This window comes from Callorhinus ursinus, unplaced genomic scaffold (assembly GCF_003265705.2).
Source record: "Callorhinus ursinus isolate GAN/ISIS: 27379988/994484 unplaced genomic scaffold, GSC_fseal_2.0 scaffold25, whole genome shotgun sequence".
Lineage (NCBI taxonomy): Eukaryota > Metazoa > Chordata > Mammalia > Carnivora > Otariidae > Callorhinus > Callorhinus ursinus.
In genome coordinates this window covers 29,396,760-29,413,467 of record NW_027397087.1, presented here as the reverse complement: position 1 = coordinate 29,413,467, position 16,708 = coordinate 29,396,760, and the positions used below count along the sequence as shown (strand labels likewise).

The 16,708-nt window shown below is 38.0% G+C and overlaps 1 protein-coding gene across 13 annotated transcripts in view; it reads left to right on the top strand.

Annotated features, from left to right (window-relative positions):
• CSNK1G1 (casein kinase 1 gamma 1) overlaps positions 1-16,708 on the top strand; it is a 182,054-nt gene that overhangs the window by 39,821 nt on the left and 125,525 nt on the right. For 2 of the 13 annotated variants that reach the window (XM_025884409.2, XM_073877180.1), the window contains exon 2: positions 14,763-14,811. The exons of the other annotated variants lie outside the window; for them this stretch is intronic. The gene's annotated coding sequence lies outside the window, so the exon portion shown is untranslated. The remainder of the gene's footprint in view (positions 1-14,762; positions 14,812-16,708) is intronic. 13 annotated transcript variants of the gene reach the window in all.

Sequence of the window (16,708 nt, the reverse complement as noted above, 5' to 3'; positions counted from 1 at the left end):
GAAAGAGGAAGTTACTGTTGAATGGGTTCAGAGTTTGTGTTAAGAGTGATGAGTAAGTTTTGGATATAGATAGGGATGATGGCAACACAACATTGTGAATGTATCAGTGAAGTGTCTATTTACAAAAGGTTAAAATGGTAAGTACTATGTTATATATTTTACCACAGTAAAAACCAAACAAACAAAAATGTTAGTGTATGATTGGAAAACTTACGAGAAGTCTTCTTTAGTGGTGAGGTTTCACTTTTCCCTTTTTGTATCATAATTTTCTGTGAGTTCTGATTATTTTTTCTAATAGCAGTGTTTCTATAATTTAAAAAAAGCAAATATATAACAGAGATATAGTGTATATGTGAAAATATTGTCCAGAAGGTCCAGATTGTAAGGATTGTTGATAATCTCACTAATTAAAGCTTTTGAATTATTTGATTAGATGATTTTTCATAGGACTGGAGTCAGTTAAGTACTTCCAATGATGTATAAATAAAACTTCTTTAATAAATGTTATGTTTTCATTTGGGTAGATGGTTTCTAGTTTGATGCATCTATATTATTTTTAACCTATTTTATCCTGAAAAAATTTTTTAATGTATGAAGGCATATGCACTATATGTAGTGTGTAATGGTCAGCTATTCAGTAGAATTTTGTATAGAAGTATCTTTTTAAGTCCAAGATTGTGTAGCTTTAATCTTCTTTAAACACTTTTTCATACCCGTAAAATGAAGAGGATAGTTGTGGTCATTTAGTTTCTGTAGTCTTTTTCCTATTTATTAGTCATTCTGAAAATCTTTCAACTAAACCTGAAGAGAAAATTTTAATCTTTTTTTTTTAAAGATTTTATTTATTTATTTGACAGAGACATAGTGAGAGAGGGAACACAAGCAGGGGGAGTGGGAGAGGGAGAAGCAGGCTTTCCACCGAGCAGGGAGCCCGATGCAGGGCTTGATCCCAGGAACCCCGGGATCATGACCTGAGCCAAAGGCAGATGCTCAACGACTGAGCCACCAAGGCACCCCAAAATTTTAATCTCTTGTCTGTTATCTTCTGTACTATTAAAAGATATTTATGGCTGTCTAGTTCAGGATACAGTACTGATGAGGAAAACATGATGACTTATATCACAATTGAACAATCTTTTTGTTGAAGTACCATCTGCATCTTATTCTTTTTGTTCTAAGTACAGACTGCAACACATATCCCAACCAGCTTCTTCATGCACTTTGACACTGGCCATAAGGAAAACTGGAGCAATCTTTTCTTAAAACCCGGATTAAAACTACTTCAGTGTAATTTCTTTTTTTTTTTTTTTTTTTTTTAAGTTTTTTTTTATTTATTTGACAGAGAGAGACACAGCGAGAGAGGGAACACAAGTGGGGGGAATGGGAGAGGGAGAAGCAGGCTTCCCGCTGAGCAGGGAGCCCGATGTGGGGCTTGATCCCAGGACCCTGGGATCATGACCCAAGCCAAAGGCAGACGCTCAACGACTGAGCCACCCAGGCGCCCCTCAATGTAATTTCTCGTGAAAGTTTTTGCAAAGGAAGAGCTGAAGATTATTAGCTCTTGCTCTCAAGAACATAGAAGTTGAAGAAGTATTTATGTGAATAAAACTTACTAATAATTTTGCCTATCTTAAACTGTATGTGACAGGAAGTTTTAAGTTACAGTTATCGTGACATGTAAGCATTGTTTTGTTTTCTTAAAGATTATTTGTTAGAGAATCTGAAGCAGACTCCCCACTGAGCGCAGACCCCGACACAGGGTTGGATCTCACAACCCTGAATCTGGCACTTAACTGACTGCACCACCCAGGTGCCCTTAAGCATTGTTACTTTTTAATTGAAGTATGATTGACATACAGTATCTTACTAGTTTCAGGTATACATCATAGTGATTTGATATTTTCATACATTATGAAGTGATCCCCACAATAAGTCTAGTTACCATCTGTACCATGCAAAGTTATTGCAATATTATTGACTAAATTCCCTCTACTGTACATTATAACTGCTATTCTTGATTTAATTTGGTAGTAATTGAAGGACATAATTATTTTAATTAATTATTGAACAGTCAGAAAAAGGATTTTCAGACTGAAAGCAGCATAGATCACAAATTCAAACCAGCCCTGGAATTTTACTTTTCACTAGCTGTTTTCCCTTGGAAAATTAATTATCAAACTAATTTTCATTTTGATTTTCTATGTTATGGGGATGATCTGCTTTGTGATGGGAGAAGGGACTAAAAGGAGGGAATTAACCCAATTACTGATTTATTGTTTTATCTATTTAAATAGCTAGGTTGTGTAAATTAGGAAGTTCTTAGTACTCCTGTAATTTCTCTTTTTTTTAAGATTTTATTTATTTATTTGAGAGAGATAATGAGATAGAGCATGAGAGGGGGGAGGGTCAGAGGGAGAAGCAGACTCCCCACTGAGCAGGGAGCCCGATGCAGGACCCGATCCCAGAACTCCAGGATCATGACCTGAGCTGAAAGCAGTTGCTTAACCAACTGAGCCACCCAGGCGCCCTCCTATAATTTCTTTTAACATACTTCTTTTAAAGCTCTTACAACACAGATTTTTAAAAATTCAGTTCATTAAAACAAACATCCTAGAATGCCTGGATTTAGGCAACAAGATTAAATTCTGTTTAATTGAAGATTACGGAGAACTTTAAAACTTTCTAAAACTTGTTGTATTTTGAGCGTTTACTATGCATAAGGTACTGTGGGACATGATGAAGAAAAGGGTTTTTGCCCATAAGAGGCTTAGAGTATTTTGGGAGAACTAGATTTGTATATGATGATTTTTTTTAATCATTTAAAAATATACTGCTGATACCCCTGATATTATAGGGAATAGAGTGGGTTCTGATGATGATGATGGAACCTGTGAATTGTAAATCTTTTACTCTCTGTAAGAATTCTGAGCATGTAAGTATTGAGTGCATGTTTAATTTATACTAATTACAGTAGACTTCCTGGCCTCAAACAAATAAGAAGAAAGTGTGTAGAGGATGGGTTATGGGTTTTGTATATATGGTTGTTTTGTTGTTTTGTAATTTTTTTGTAATTCGAATAAGGAGTGAAATGGAGGGCTAGGATTTTGTTAATTGAGGGTATCTGTTAAATAAACTTCAGTTAATTGGAAACACTCAGTTGAACATTTATTTACTCTGCTGTGTTCTGAGTGCAATGCTTGACGCTGTAGGCAGCTAAGACAGCAGTGCCTGGTTCCATAGAGTTACACAGCTTCGTAAGCAGACAGATAAAGATAGCCACAGACTATTAGTATAGTAGTAAATAGATGTGTGATTAAGGAAAATATTATTCATTTGTGCATCATAAATTTATTGGGCAACTATTTTGTCTTTAGTGTTGGCACTTGAAGTACAGTGAAAACAAAGATTTGCTCCTACATTGAAGAAGCTTATAGGCAGGTTTTAAGTAGGCTTTATTTTGTTCTTATCCTTAAGTTTTTGAATGAAGTAACTAAAACAAGACAGGAAACAGCAGGACTAAGTTGACTCTCTACTGGAGGAACTCAAATCAGAATCTTTGTGTGACAATCTAGTATTTCCTTGATCAACAGAAAAATTTGAAATTCTAGTTTTTCCTATCAATATTGGAGGGACTCTACTACTAAGCTTGTGATAGGGTGTTTTTTAAAAAGTAGTAATTAGGGCACCTGGGTGGCTCAGTCGTTAAGCGTCTGCCTTCGGCTCAGGTCATGATTGCAGGGTCCTGGGATCGAGTTCCACATCGGGCTCCCTGCTCAGTGGGAGACCTGCTTCTCCCTCTCCCACTCCCCCTGCTTGTGTTCCTGCTCTCGCTGTGTCTCTCTCTGTCAAATAAATAAATAAAATCTTAAAAAAAAAGTAGTAATTAGGTTAAAAGTTACTTTAAAGCTTGAAAATTCAAATCCTCAATCACAAAGTAAATATTAATGGAGGAAACACAATAGTTCTTTGGAAGGTAGATAGGAATGAGGCAATCAATGGAGAGAACTAAATCCGATAATTATTTGGGATGTCATCAAGGCTGCTTGTTGGTGTTCTGTGACCTGTTATGCTGACTGTTCATGTATTACCACACTGCAGTTATCAAAGGCTTATTTAAATTTTTTTTTTAAATTGTAAGAAAAATGTGGATTTAAGATCTTTGTGACTCTGTATGCTAATGGGAGGTGTTTGTGGCTTTTCAATATTGGCTTCATCATGACAGTTTTATTATTTATTTTCCTTAAGTAGAGAAGAAAAACCATCTGCTCAATGACAGTTACTGTGTTTTTGTTTTGTTTTTTGTTTTTTAGCATAACTTAGTTCGAAAAAATTTTATAAAGTGTGGTAGAAAAGAAAACCCTTGCACCAAGCTACTGAAAGGTATTTTTTTCTATTAGTCTCTGTTGGTTTATCCTTCTCACACAGGATGTGTTCTGAAATAGAAGGTAGAAGTACTTGAATCAAATATTCGTTTTCTTTGTAGATTGTGTTAATAAAGCAATTATTGTAAAATGAACCAATAATCTGAATCTTTGTATTAACTGTTCTGGAAATATTGTTAGGGAAGCCGATGATGAAAATAATAGTGTGATCTTACCCTATGTTAGAGAAAACCAGGTAATTCTAGAAGTGAACTTTTTGGAAAAGATAATTGTAATAGTGTCATCTGTTAAAGTAGATAAAAGGTTTCAGTATTCATGCTTTCTTGGTATCATTGCCTTAGTTTTAAATTAAAACTGCCTCTTTCTAGCTCGTTGAGTGCAATGGTCTTAGAAAATGGTACTCCTATATTTTACTCTTGAGATGTACATACTAGGATTTCTTTATTCCCTTCTTCCCAGGTAGCTCATGTTTAAAGCTGAGTATATAATCTCTGAAAATAAAGACAAATTCCCCAGTCCTGTAATAGTTATTACACTAAAATTTAAAAAGCTTGGTAAATAAGTATAAATTAAATTGTGTTTGTCAGAAGAACTGGTTTTGCTGTATGTAAGTCGGTAGTTGGTAATTTTTTTTTTTTAGATTTTATTTATTTATTTGAGAGATAGAGAGCACAAGAGGGAAGAGGGTCAGAGGGAGAAACAGACTCCCCACTGAGCAAGGAGCCCGATGTGGGACTCGATCCTGGGACTCCAGGATCATAACCTGAGCCGAAGGCAGTCGCCTAACCAACTGAGCCACCCAGGTGCCCCAGTAGTTGGTAATTTTTATATAACTTTATTTATTTATTTATTTATTTTTTTTAAAGATTTTATTTGAGAGAGAGTGAGAGCATGAGAGGGGGGAGGGTCAGAGGGAGAAGCAGACTCCCCGCTGAGCAGGGAGCCCGATGCGGGACTCGATCCCGGGACTCCAGGATCGTGACCTGAGCCGAAGGCAGTCGCTTAACCAACTGAGCCACCCAGGCGCTCCATAACTTTATTTTTTTAATGATTTATTTATTTATTTTATAGAGAGAGAGTGTGGGGTAGGAGGGGCAGAGGGAGAGAATCCTAAAGCAGACTCGCTGCTGAGCACAGAGCCCTACAGGGGGCTGGATCTCATGACCCATGAGATTGTGACCTGAGTTGAACCAAGAGCTGGTAGCTCAACTGATTGAACCACGCAAGTGCCCCAATTTTTACATAACTTTAAAAAGTAAACGTAAAAGTAAAATCTTCTTATGACATTAAATATTTTTGTAAACATCTTTGTAAACTGTGTCTTAAAACAGTAAAACTGGGGCACCTGGGTGGCGCAGTCAGTTGAGTGTCCTACCTTTGGCTTTTGGCTCAGGTCTGATCTCAGTGTCTTGGGATTGAGCCCCCTGTCAGGCTCCATGCTCATTGCAGAGTCTGCCTGGGAAATCTTTAAAAAGAAACCATAAAACTAACTGAAAACTGAGGTACGGATGTTTTTATTCATGTTGAATGAGGTGAGGTGTGATGTGATAGGATGACATATAACATGATATGGGAACATTTTTGGAATTAGGCACACTTGAATTTGAGTTCTCTTTCTGCCATTTCTTAGCTGTGGTAATATTTGGCAAATTACTTAATGTCTTTAAACTTTATTTCTCCCATGGGTAAGATAACCCATGTGAAGTGTCTTGTATGGTACCTAGTCTGCAATAGGCACTCAAAAGATGTTCTTAATACTGGAAAAATTCAAATCTGTGATTTAAACCCTGAAGTTTATGGTAGTTAAAGGTAGTCGAAATTATGGGGCTTTAAAAACCTTTATTTAAAGTATTCATGGGGTGCCTGGTTGGCCCAGTCGGTTGAGCTTCTGACCCTTGATTTCGGCCCAGGTCATGATCTCAAGGTCCTGGGATCCAGCCCCAGTTGGGCTCTGTGCTCAGCCTGGAGTCAGCTTTAGGAGTTCTCTCTCTCCCCCTCCCCGCTGCCCCTCTCTTACTCGTACGTGCATGTGTGCATGCACGTGCTCTCTTTCTCAAATCTTAGAGTGAATGAATGAATGAATGAATGAATCTAATTAATTCATGAATCTAATTCTTTCTAGTTTTATTTATTTTTAAAGATTTTATTTGAGAGTGCACGCACTAGAGAGGGAGAGAGCGAGCAACCTGAGCAGAAGGCAGATGTTTATCCTAAACTGAGCCACTTAGTTGCCCCTAATTCTTCCTAATTTTAATTAATTTTTCATAGAAATGGTTAGTCTTTTATGATTCTAGTACTGTAGCTTTTCTTGTTCTGAGATAATCCATTATAATATGAGAATTATTTAGTACTAACAGTTGTCAATATTGTGAATTGTCTTAGTCTTAACTCCTCACTTTGACCTCTGCTAATTAATGGAACTCAGTTACCTTTACTGAAAACAATGAAAGATGAAGTTTAAGCTGATCATATATATTTGTAGGGTTCAAATAGAAGCTTGCAATGCTGCATCTGAGTTGTATAATGTAACTACAGCCATATCCCAGTGAAGGTAAAATATCATTGAAGACCACTTGAATTCATGTTGTTTCATTCTTAAAATGAATACTTTTATTTTACTATAGCTTAGATGTAGAGAATGATTATAAGAAAAATGTCCATGGAGGGGGATGCCTGGGTGGCTCAGTTGGTTAAGCATCTGCCTTTGGCTCAGGTCATGATCCCAGAGTCCTGGGATCGAGCCCTGCATCTGGCTCCCTGCTCAGCGGGAAACCTGCTTCTCCCTCTCCCACTCCCCCTGCTTGTGTTCCCTCTCTTGCTGTCTCTGTCTCTGTCCAAGAAATAAATAAAATCTTCAAAGAAAAAAAAAGAGGAAAGAAAGAAAAATGTCCATGGTTCCAGATTTCACAAAAATTGAAAGGACCAAAAGAATTCTGTATTAAATTTTGTATTAATCAAGTTCTGTGGTTAAAATACTTTTATGTATTCAAAATATATCCTACCTAATACGTTATAGAGCATTGGGCTGTACAGTAATAAATTGTACCTTACAGGTTAGGTCAGTAGCATCTTCTTGAGAAAACTTGAATGTACATGAAGATGTACTCATATTTCCTAAAAGAATACATTTTCTTGTGATAATCTGTGTATTTGTTGTGCCAGTGAGTGATGGGTCTTTTTTTTTTAAAGATTTTATTTATCAGTTTGTCAGAGAGCGAGAGAACACAAGCAGGGGGAGCAGCAGAGGGAGAGGGAGAAGCAGGCTCCCTGCTGAGCAGGGAGCTCGACGTGGGGCTAGATTCCAGGACCCTGGGACCATGACCTGAGCAAAGGCAGACACTTAACTAACTGAGCCATCCAGGCGTTCCCAGCCAGTGATGAATCTTAACCACTGAAGAAGTTGGATGGGGTTTATTTTAATCTCAGCCTACAAGAGTATGCTGTCCCATAGGGCAACCATATACCTCTCTTCCTATAAGTTTTGGTAATCAGTATAGTGTTTATAAAGGATTCTTGAGTCAGGCTGCCAAGTATGCTGGCTCCATTGCTTCCTAGTTTGTTTTTTTTTTTTAAGATTTTATTTATTTATTTGACAGAGAGAGACACAGCGAGAGAGGGAACACAAGCAGGGGGAGTGGGAGAGGGAGAAGCAGGCTTCCTGCAGAGCAGGGAGCCCGATAAGGGGCTCAATCCCAGGACCCTGGGATCATGACCTGAGGCGAAGGCAGACGCTTAACGACTGAGCCACCCAGGCGCCCCCACTGCTTCCTAGTTTTATGAATCTTAGGTACTTTACTAGGTTTCCTTGTCTGAAATGAGGATGATAGTAAAAATATTACTGTTTTATAGGATTGTAGAAGGATTTAATGAATTAATGTACTTAAATCACTTAAAAAGTATCTGGCACATAAAGGCCCAATAAATTTTAGATGTGATAGTTGTCCCTGTTCTACAGTGTGACAGTTATGAACTATCCCTAGGTTTTTCATTATGTCCTATAAAGTGTATGCAGAGATTAATAAAATCTGAGAAAGAGTGGTTTTGCATTAAGAATATAGAAAGGGGCATGGCTCAGTCGGTTAAGCATCTGCCTTTAGCTTAGGTCGTGATCCTGGGATCCTGGGATTGAGCCCCACATGGGGGCTCCCTGTTCAGTGGGGAGTCTGCTTCTCCCTCTGCCCCCCCACACTCATGCTTTCTCTCTCTCTCTCTCCCTAGCTTTCTCTCTTTCAAATAAATAAATAAAATCTTGGGGCGCCTGGGTGGCTCAGTCATTAAGCATCTGCCTTCAGCTCAGGTCGTGATCCCAGGGTCCTGGGATCAAGCCCCGCATCGGGCTCCCTGCTCCGCAGGAAGCCTGCTTCTCCCTCTCCCACTCCCCCTGCTTGTGTTCCCTCTTCTGCTGTGTCTCTCTCTGTCAAATAAATAAATAAAAATCTTAAAAATAAATAAATAAATAAAATATTTTAAAAAAGAATATAGAAAGAAACTATTCTTTTGCACTACCATGTAAGCTATAAAATGAGAGAATAAGCAGATAATGGCTCTTTGAAGGAAAGAGGAAGATAATATAACTTTATTCTAATCAGATGGGTGAAGTTGTCTATATGTTTAGCCAATGATTAAGAAATAGTTATTTGAAACTGGACAAAAGTTAGATTAAAATAGAGTAGTATTTGTATTTATAATGCTGTCAGATTTTCAACAGCAGCCCTTCAAGTTACCAATAAATACAGTGTAAAACGGAAGACTCATTCATGATAAAAGCAAGCAGAAGATAATAGTGTAATGCCTTTCATATTGCTATGATTAAAGTGCAGCCCTATCTTAAACTTTAGACTTAGTTTTAAACCTTGGTTTCCAAGTACCTGAGATGAAAAGTCTTATTAGTTCAGCACCTTTGGAAGAAAGAATTAGATTCCTTTGTACCTAGTTCGTGCATAAAACTGAGAAAGAGAAAGCTCAATATGGGTACATTCCTGTTACAATCCTTTATGCTCCATGAGAGAAGAAAAGCATGTTCTAGAATAAGGATTTCAGAAGGTGGAAGATAGTTACTATTTAGGATAATGGAGTTGAGAAAATGGAATACAAATACAATGAAATGTTGCATAAGATCTAATTACAGCCTAGCATACACTCTTGTGAGATTTGTTACTGCCTTGTGTGGCTTATCAATAAGTTAATAGGAAATACAGGAAGAGACTTCAGGTTTTATATATATAACCGTTACAACTCCAGTCCCCTCCTTCCCCCCATTGGCTGCCTTGTTTGCTGAAGGAAAGTTTAATGATATGATCACTTCCTAATAAGAAAACTTTACCAATATTAGTGTTAAGTCTTTGACTAGATGCTTTTAAATGAAATTTGCAGTGTCTGTGGCCATAACCTATCTCAGTATCAGAAGCAGCTACATTCATCATCAGCCCGTGGACTTGTAATTTTATATATCATAGGCTTTTTCCTTTATAAACCCATCTGTTTGTCATATAAATGCTTGTCATATAAACCCATCTGTTTATCATATAAATGTCACATACCGTTATCTAATGTGGAATAACTTTTTGTTTTGAAAGCTGCTTATTTTCTTAGAATAATACCTTAAATTGTTCTCATTTGGATTTGAAATTAAGAAATGGGAATATTCCCTTGAATAAGAAAGAAATGAATTAACCTAGAGCAATCTACACATTTAATGCAATCCCTATCAAAACGCCATCAACTTTTTTCAAAGAAATAGAACAAAAAATCCTAAAATTTGTGTAGAACCAGAAAAGACCCCGAATAGCCAGAGGAATGTTGAAAAAGAAAAGCAAAGCTGGTAGCATCACAGTTCCGGACTTGAAGCTCTGTTACAAAGCTGTCATCATCAAGACAGTATGGTACTGGCATAAAAACAGACGTATAGATCAGTGGAACAGAATAGAGAGCCCAGAAATGGACCTCAACTCTATGGTCAACTCATCTTCGGCAAAGCAGGAAGGAATGTCCAATGGATAAAAGACAGTCTCTTCAACAAATGGTGTTGGGAAAATTGGACAGCCACATGCAGAAGAATGAAACTGGACCATTTCCTTACACCACACACAAAAATAGACTCAAAGTGGATGAAAGATCTAAATGTGAGACAGGAGTCCATCAAAATCCTAGAGAACACAGGCAGCAACCTCTTCGACCTCAGCTGTAGCAGCTTCTTCCTAGAAACATCGCCAAAGGCAAGGGAAGCAAAGGCAAAAATGAACTATTGACACTTCATCAAGATAAAAAGCTTTTGCATAGCAAAGGAAACAGTCAACAAAACCAAAAGACAGCCGACAGAATGGGAGAAGATACTTGCAAATGACATATCAGATAAAGGGCTCGTATCCAAAATCTATAAAGAACTTATCAAACTCAACACCCAAAGAACAAATACTCCAGTCAAGAAATGGGCAGAAGACACGAACAGACATTTTTCCAAAGAAGACATCCAAATGGCCAACAGACACATGAAAAAGTGCTCAACATTGCTCGGCATCAGGGAAATCCAAATCAAAACCTCCATGAGATACCACCTCACACCAGTCAGAATGGCTAAAATTAACAAGTCAGGAAACGACAGATGTTGGTGAGGATGCAGAGAAAGGGAACCCTCCTACACTATTGGTGGGAATGCAAGCTGGTGCAGCCACTCTGGAAAACAGTATGGAGATTCCTCAAAAAGTTGAAAATAGAGCTACCCTATGACCCAGCAATTGCACTACTGGGTATTCACCCCAAAGATACAAACGTAGGGATCCGAAGGGGTACGTGCACCCCAATGTTTATAGCAGCAATGTCCACAATAGCCAAACTTTGGAAAGAGCCAAGATGTCCATCAACAGATGAATGGATAAAGAAGATGTGGTCTATATATACAATGGAATATTATGCAGCCATCAAAAACCCCCGAAATCTTGCCATTTGCAATGATGTGGATGGAACTAGAGGGTATTATGCTAAGCGAAATAAGTCAATCAGAGAAAAACATGTATCATACTATCTCGCTGATATGAGGAATTCTTAATCTCAGGAAACAAACTGAGGGTTGCTGGAATGGTGGGGGGTGGGAGGGATGGGGTGACTGGGTGGTAGACATTGGGGAGGATATGTGCTATGGTGAGCACTGTGAATTGTGTAAGACTGATGAATCACAGACCTGTACCTCTGAAACAAACAATACATTATACGTTTAAAAAAAAAAGATTGTGGGAAGGTAAAAATGAAGGGTGGGAAATCGGAGGCAGAGACAAACCATGAGAGACTATGGACTCTGAGAAACAAACTGAGGGTTCTAGAGGGGAGGGGGGTGGGGGGATGGGTTAGCCTGGTGGTGGGTATTAAAGAGGGCACATTCTGCGTGGAGCACTGGGTGTTATGCACAAACAATGAATCATGGAACACTACATCAAAAGCTAATGATGTAATGTATGGTGATTAACATAACATAATAAAATAAAATGAATTAAATTCACTAGCCATGATATTCCAAACTATTTGGTAGAAAGCATTATCATTATTTCAGACTTCCACTTTTCATAAGATTTGTTTTTATTGCTGGAGTGAATAGGTACTTTTTAGTTTAAACGGGGTACTTTTTCTTGTTCTGTGAGTTCCCATCCTTGTTTTTGGCAACATAGACTATTTATGCTAAAGACTTTCAGAGCTCTATTTCACTTGATCAACTTTAGACCAGAGGTTGCAAATGGGTGTCTTGGACATTTAAAAAATTTTTTTAAGTTAATTGCCAACATATAAAAATAGGGGGATCTTTTAAGATTTTATTTATATATTTGAAAGAGAGCAGGCTTGGTGGGGAGGGGCAGAGGGAGAGGGACAAGCAGACTCCCTGCTGAGCAGGGAGCCCTGGGGGTGGGTGCACAGGACTGGATGCAGAGGCTCCATGTGGGGCTTGATCCCAGGATCCTGAGATCATGACCTTAGCTGAAGTCAGATGCTTAACCATCTGAGCCACCCAGGCGCCTCAGAAATTGGGGGAGATTTTATTCAAATTTCAGTGACTAATAACAACTCTTTAAAAATCAGTGCTGGCAGCACTGGGTCTAGTAGAAGTCAACAGGGGCCGAGACATAGCTGTGCTTTAGATGGGATGCCCACTGTTCACTCTACCACCATATACCTTTGAAGTGGTCATGACTCGTTACGTTTGACATCTGGTCCTTCTCAGCATTGCAACCTTTGCATCAGTGAGTTTGTTTCTTGATGCATGCCTGTTTAATGCAATTATCTGGAGAATTATAAAAAGCCCTGGTTGTGCTTAGGCCATCATTCAGTTTGTTCTGTTTTAGGCCTTTTAGACAAGCAGTATTATCCTTTTATCATTTTAATTTATTCAAGGGAAGGGTGTTACATTTTATGTCTATAAAACAAAAGATTAGCATGAGGGCGTCTGGGTGGGCTCAGTTCGTTGAGCAACGCCTTCGGCTCAGGTCATGATCCTGGAGTCCCGGGATCCGAGTTCTGCATTGGGCTCCCTGCTCAGTGGGGAGTCGGCTTCTCATGAAGCAGATATTTCCCTCCCTCTTCTCATGCTCTCTCTCCCTCTCATTCTCTCTCTCAAATAAATAAATAAAATCTTAAAAAAAAAAAGATTAGCATGAGAAATTACGCTAACTTTGAAAAAAACTTTCAATAATTTAAAATCCAGATAAGTACTGCTTTCTTAAAGTAATCACCTGAAGAGGCCAGTTTTTTCTAAAAGTGCTATTCAAAACATATTTGGGGAAAAAAGGTGGTACATTTTAGATATTATTGGATGTCAGATTTTTATCCTTAGAGATTAGTTACATTTTAGTAATACTTGGAAAATATATATAATTTGACAAGAAAATTGAATGTGATAAATTTTATGAAGTAACAAGAAGTCAAGCAGCTCAAAGTGTAATGGATGAGAATCTGGATAAAACCAGGTTTTATCCAGTTTCACAGTAAATTTGAACATTTGTTCAAAGTAAATAGTTCTCCCAGAAAGAAGATAGTATAGCTATACGTTCATACCCATTAGCCTTCAACCTTAACCCTCCCTGCTTAAAGAATAGAGTATAATGAATTAACAATAATGACAAAACAGTAAGAAAACAAAAGTAATGAAGAAAACTTTATCAGGGTGATGAAAACAGAGATAACATCCCTAATTTATGCCACAGGTTTCAAGGAATGCCTTCCAGGAACAGTATATTTTGGACCAAATTGAAAGGAATTCAGTTGTAACTATCCTTTCCAGGAAGACCATGCACTGTTGTCAGAACCATATAAAGTTTGAAAAGCCATACCAATATGTCATAGGAAAAAGAAGATTAGGTACATATGTTTTGAGACCACAACAACAAAGTGATAAACTATATATAATTTATTTATATTATTTGTAAAAACATTTATATAAATACATATTTTCCCTCCTCTCTGATTAAACCTTTTAATATCACCGTTGGCTTATACATGAAATAGTCCTTACCAAATTTTTTTTTAAGATTTTATTTATTTGAGAGAGAGAGAGCAAGGGAGCATGAGCAGGGGAGGAGCAGAGAGAGAAGCCGACTCTCCCCTGAGCAGAGAGCCCAATGTGGGGCTTGATCCCAGGACCCTGGGATCATGACCTGATGTGAAGGCGGACACTTACTGAGCCACCCAGGCGTCCCAAGAATTCCACTTTTAATAGATATAAGTGCTTTTACTTTTCACAGTTCTTACCAAATTTATATAAACAAGATTTAGAGATGAAGCCAAAGGCAGGAGAAACAGTCTCCTAAGATCCTTTTCTCAGTTGTATGACAGTTCCTTTAGGCCTAGGTCCCTGCCCATCTCTGTCAGTTTGGTGAAATGAATGAGCCAACTAAGGAAACTGATTCAGTATTTACCAGGTGAACAAACTCAAGAAAAGCCAGCTGTACTAATTTTGGGCTAAATTTGATATCTCCCAAGTTCAAAAATTATTTTTAAATTATTATTTTTAAAGATTTTATTTTTAAGTAGTCTCTACACCCAACATGGGGCTTGAACTCACAATCCTGAGATCAAGAGTTGCACGCTTAACTGACTGAGCCAGTCAGGCACCCCCCAAAATTATTTAAAAAACAAATGTGCTTTAGATGAGTTGTATGGTATATAAATTATATCAATAAAGCTGCAATTTTTAAAAAATGCAAATGAGATCCCATGGAGAAATTTTGCCACAAAAAGGAGTCATAAATATAGTGTTCAAGTGATGAAGAGCATCAGTGTGGGAAACAGAAGGAATTTTAAGTTATTCAAGGGAGGGAGAATTAGGCTGGCTTCCTAGTAAAAAAAAATTGTGGACACATCTAAAAATCACCATACACTTTTGTTTTTTTATTGTTTCAGGAGGACAGTTGTGAAGTCAGTGCACTTTTGATTCAATGGGGCTGAATGGGTGAGTAAGTGAGTGCAGGGTTCTCTGGTATGTGTGGCAGATGGGAGAGAGCTCATGTTTTGGACTCCTGGCTGGGTTTGACTATGCGACCTAGTTAGTGAATATAACCTATCTGAGCTTCAGTTTCCTCATCTATGGCAAGGAATAAATTGGTTTTTATCAGGGCAGGTAAGTCCAGGTTCATTTCACTGAATAGGTCACATAGCACCCAGAGTTAATCATTTTGAAAAATGTAATTATCACTTGGTATCAGGGAAATACAAATCAAAACCACCATCAGTCAGAATGGCTAAAATTAATAAGTCAGGAAACAACAGTTGGTGGTGAGGATGTAGAGGAAGGGGAACCCTTTTACACTGTAGGTGGGAATGTAGACTGGTGCAGCCACTCTGGAAAACTCAAAAAGTTAAAAAATAGAATTCCCTACCAGCCGGCATTTGCACTACTAGCTATTTATCCAAGGGATGCAAACATAGTGATTCAAAGGGGCACATGCACCCTACTGTTTATAAACAGCAGTGTCCACAATCGCCAAAATATGGAGAGCCCAGATGTCCATCAACAGATGAATGGATAAAGCAGATGTGGTATATATATATACAATGGAATATTACTCAGCCATCAAAAAAGAATGAAATCTTGCCATTTGCAACACCATGGGTAGATCTAGAGAATATAATGCTAAGTGAAATAAGTCAGTCAGAGAAAGACAAATACCATATGATTTCACTCATGTGGAATTTAAGAACCAAAACAGATGAATATAGGGGAAGGGAAGGAAAAAAATAAGATGAAAGCAGGGAGGCAAACCATAAGAGATTCTTAACTATAGGAAACAGTTGCTGGAAGGGTGGTGGGTGGGGGCATAGGGTAATTAGGTGATGGGCAATAAGGAGGGTGCTTGATGTATTGAGCACTGGGTGTTGTATGCAACTGATGAATCACTAAATTCCACACCTGAAACTAATAATACAGTATATGTTAACTAAGTTGAATTTAAATATAAAATAAAAATAAATATAAATGTCTTTTGTAAACCCTAAAACGCTTTGCATATAAATGTAACTCCATTGCTTTAAATGCTTAAATGGCTGCTTCTTTGTGATCTGTAAAAGTCCTGAATGATGGACTCCTGCTATGTCTTCACCTTGAAAACAATAATCCCCAGCCTTGTCGGTCTTCTTCCACCAAGTCTTTTTTTACAGGCTGTTCCTCTCTCTGGAGGTTCTGTTCCTAGCTCTTAATAAGGTTGGCTCCTTCTCATCCTTGAGGACACTGTTTAAGTGTGGCTTCTAATAAAGGCCTTAATCCCCCTCTATCTAAAATTCTTCCTTTTGACTTACTCATAATCTTTATTTCAGCAGGTCTTTGTTTTCTTGGTATTTCTTTTATTCCTGTGATTGATTGTGATGCCATCTCTAGAGTATAGGCTCTGTGAGCACAGGAAGGTACATATATGTTGACCTCACCATTATATCCCTGGTGACTATCCTAGTTTTAGGCACTCATTAAATGTTTGTTGGTTGAATTAACAACCCCACTTTGTTGTTGTTGTCTTTAAGATTTTATTTTTTTGATGGAGAGTGAGAGAGAAAGAGAGCACAAGCAGGGGGAGTGGCAGGCAGAGGGAGGAGCAGGCTCCTCGCGGAGCAGGGAGCCGGATGTAGGACTCGATCCCAGGACCCTGGGATCATGACCTGAGCCAAAGGCAGACAGTTAACTGACTGAGCCACTCAAGTGTCCCAAGAATTCCACTTTGAATAGATATAAGTGCTTTTCCTTTTCAACACCTGGAAATTATGCAGACTCCTTCAGTGATTGCTATTAATTGCTTGAAGTTCTTTTATGTAGAAGTAATATTTAAAAACGTGTAAACAAGCACACACGTGTATATATC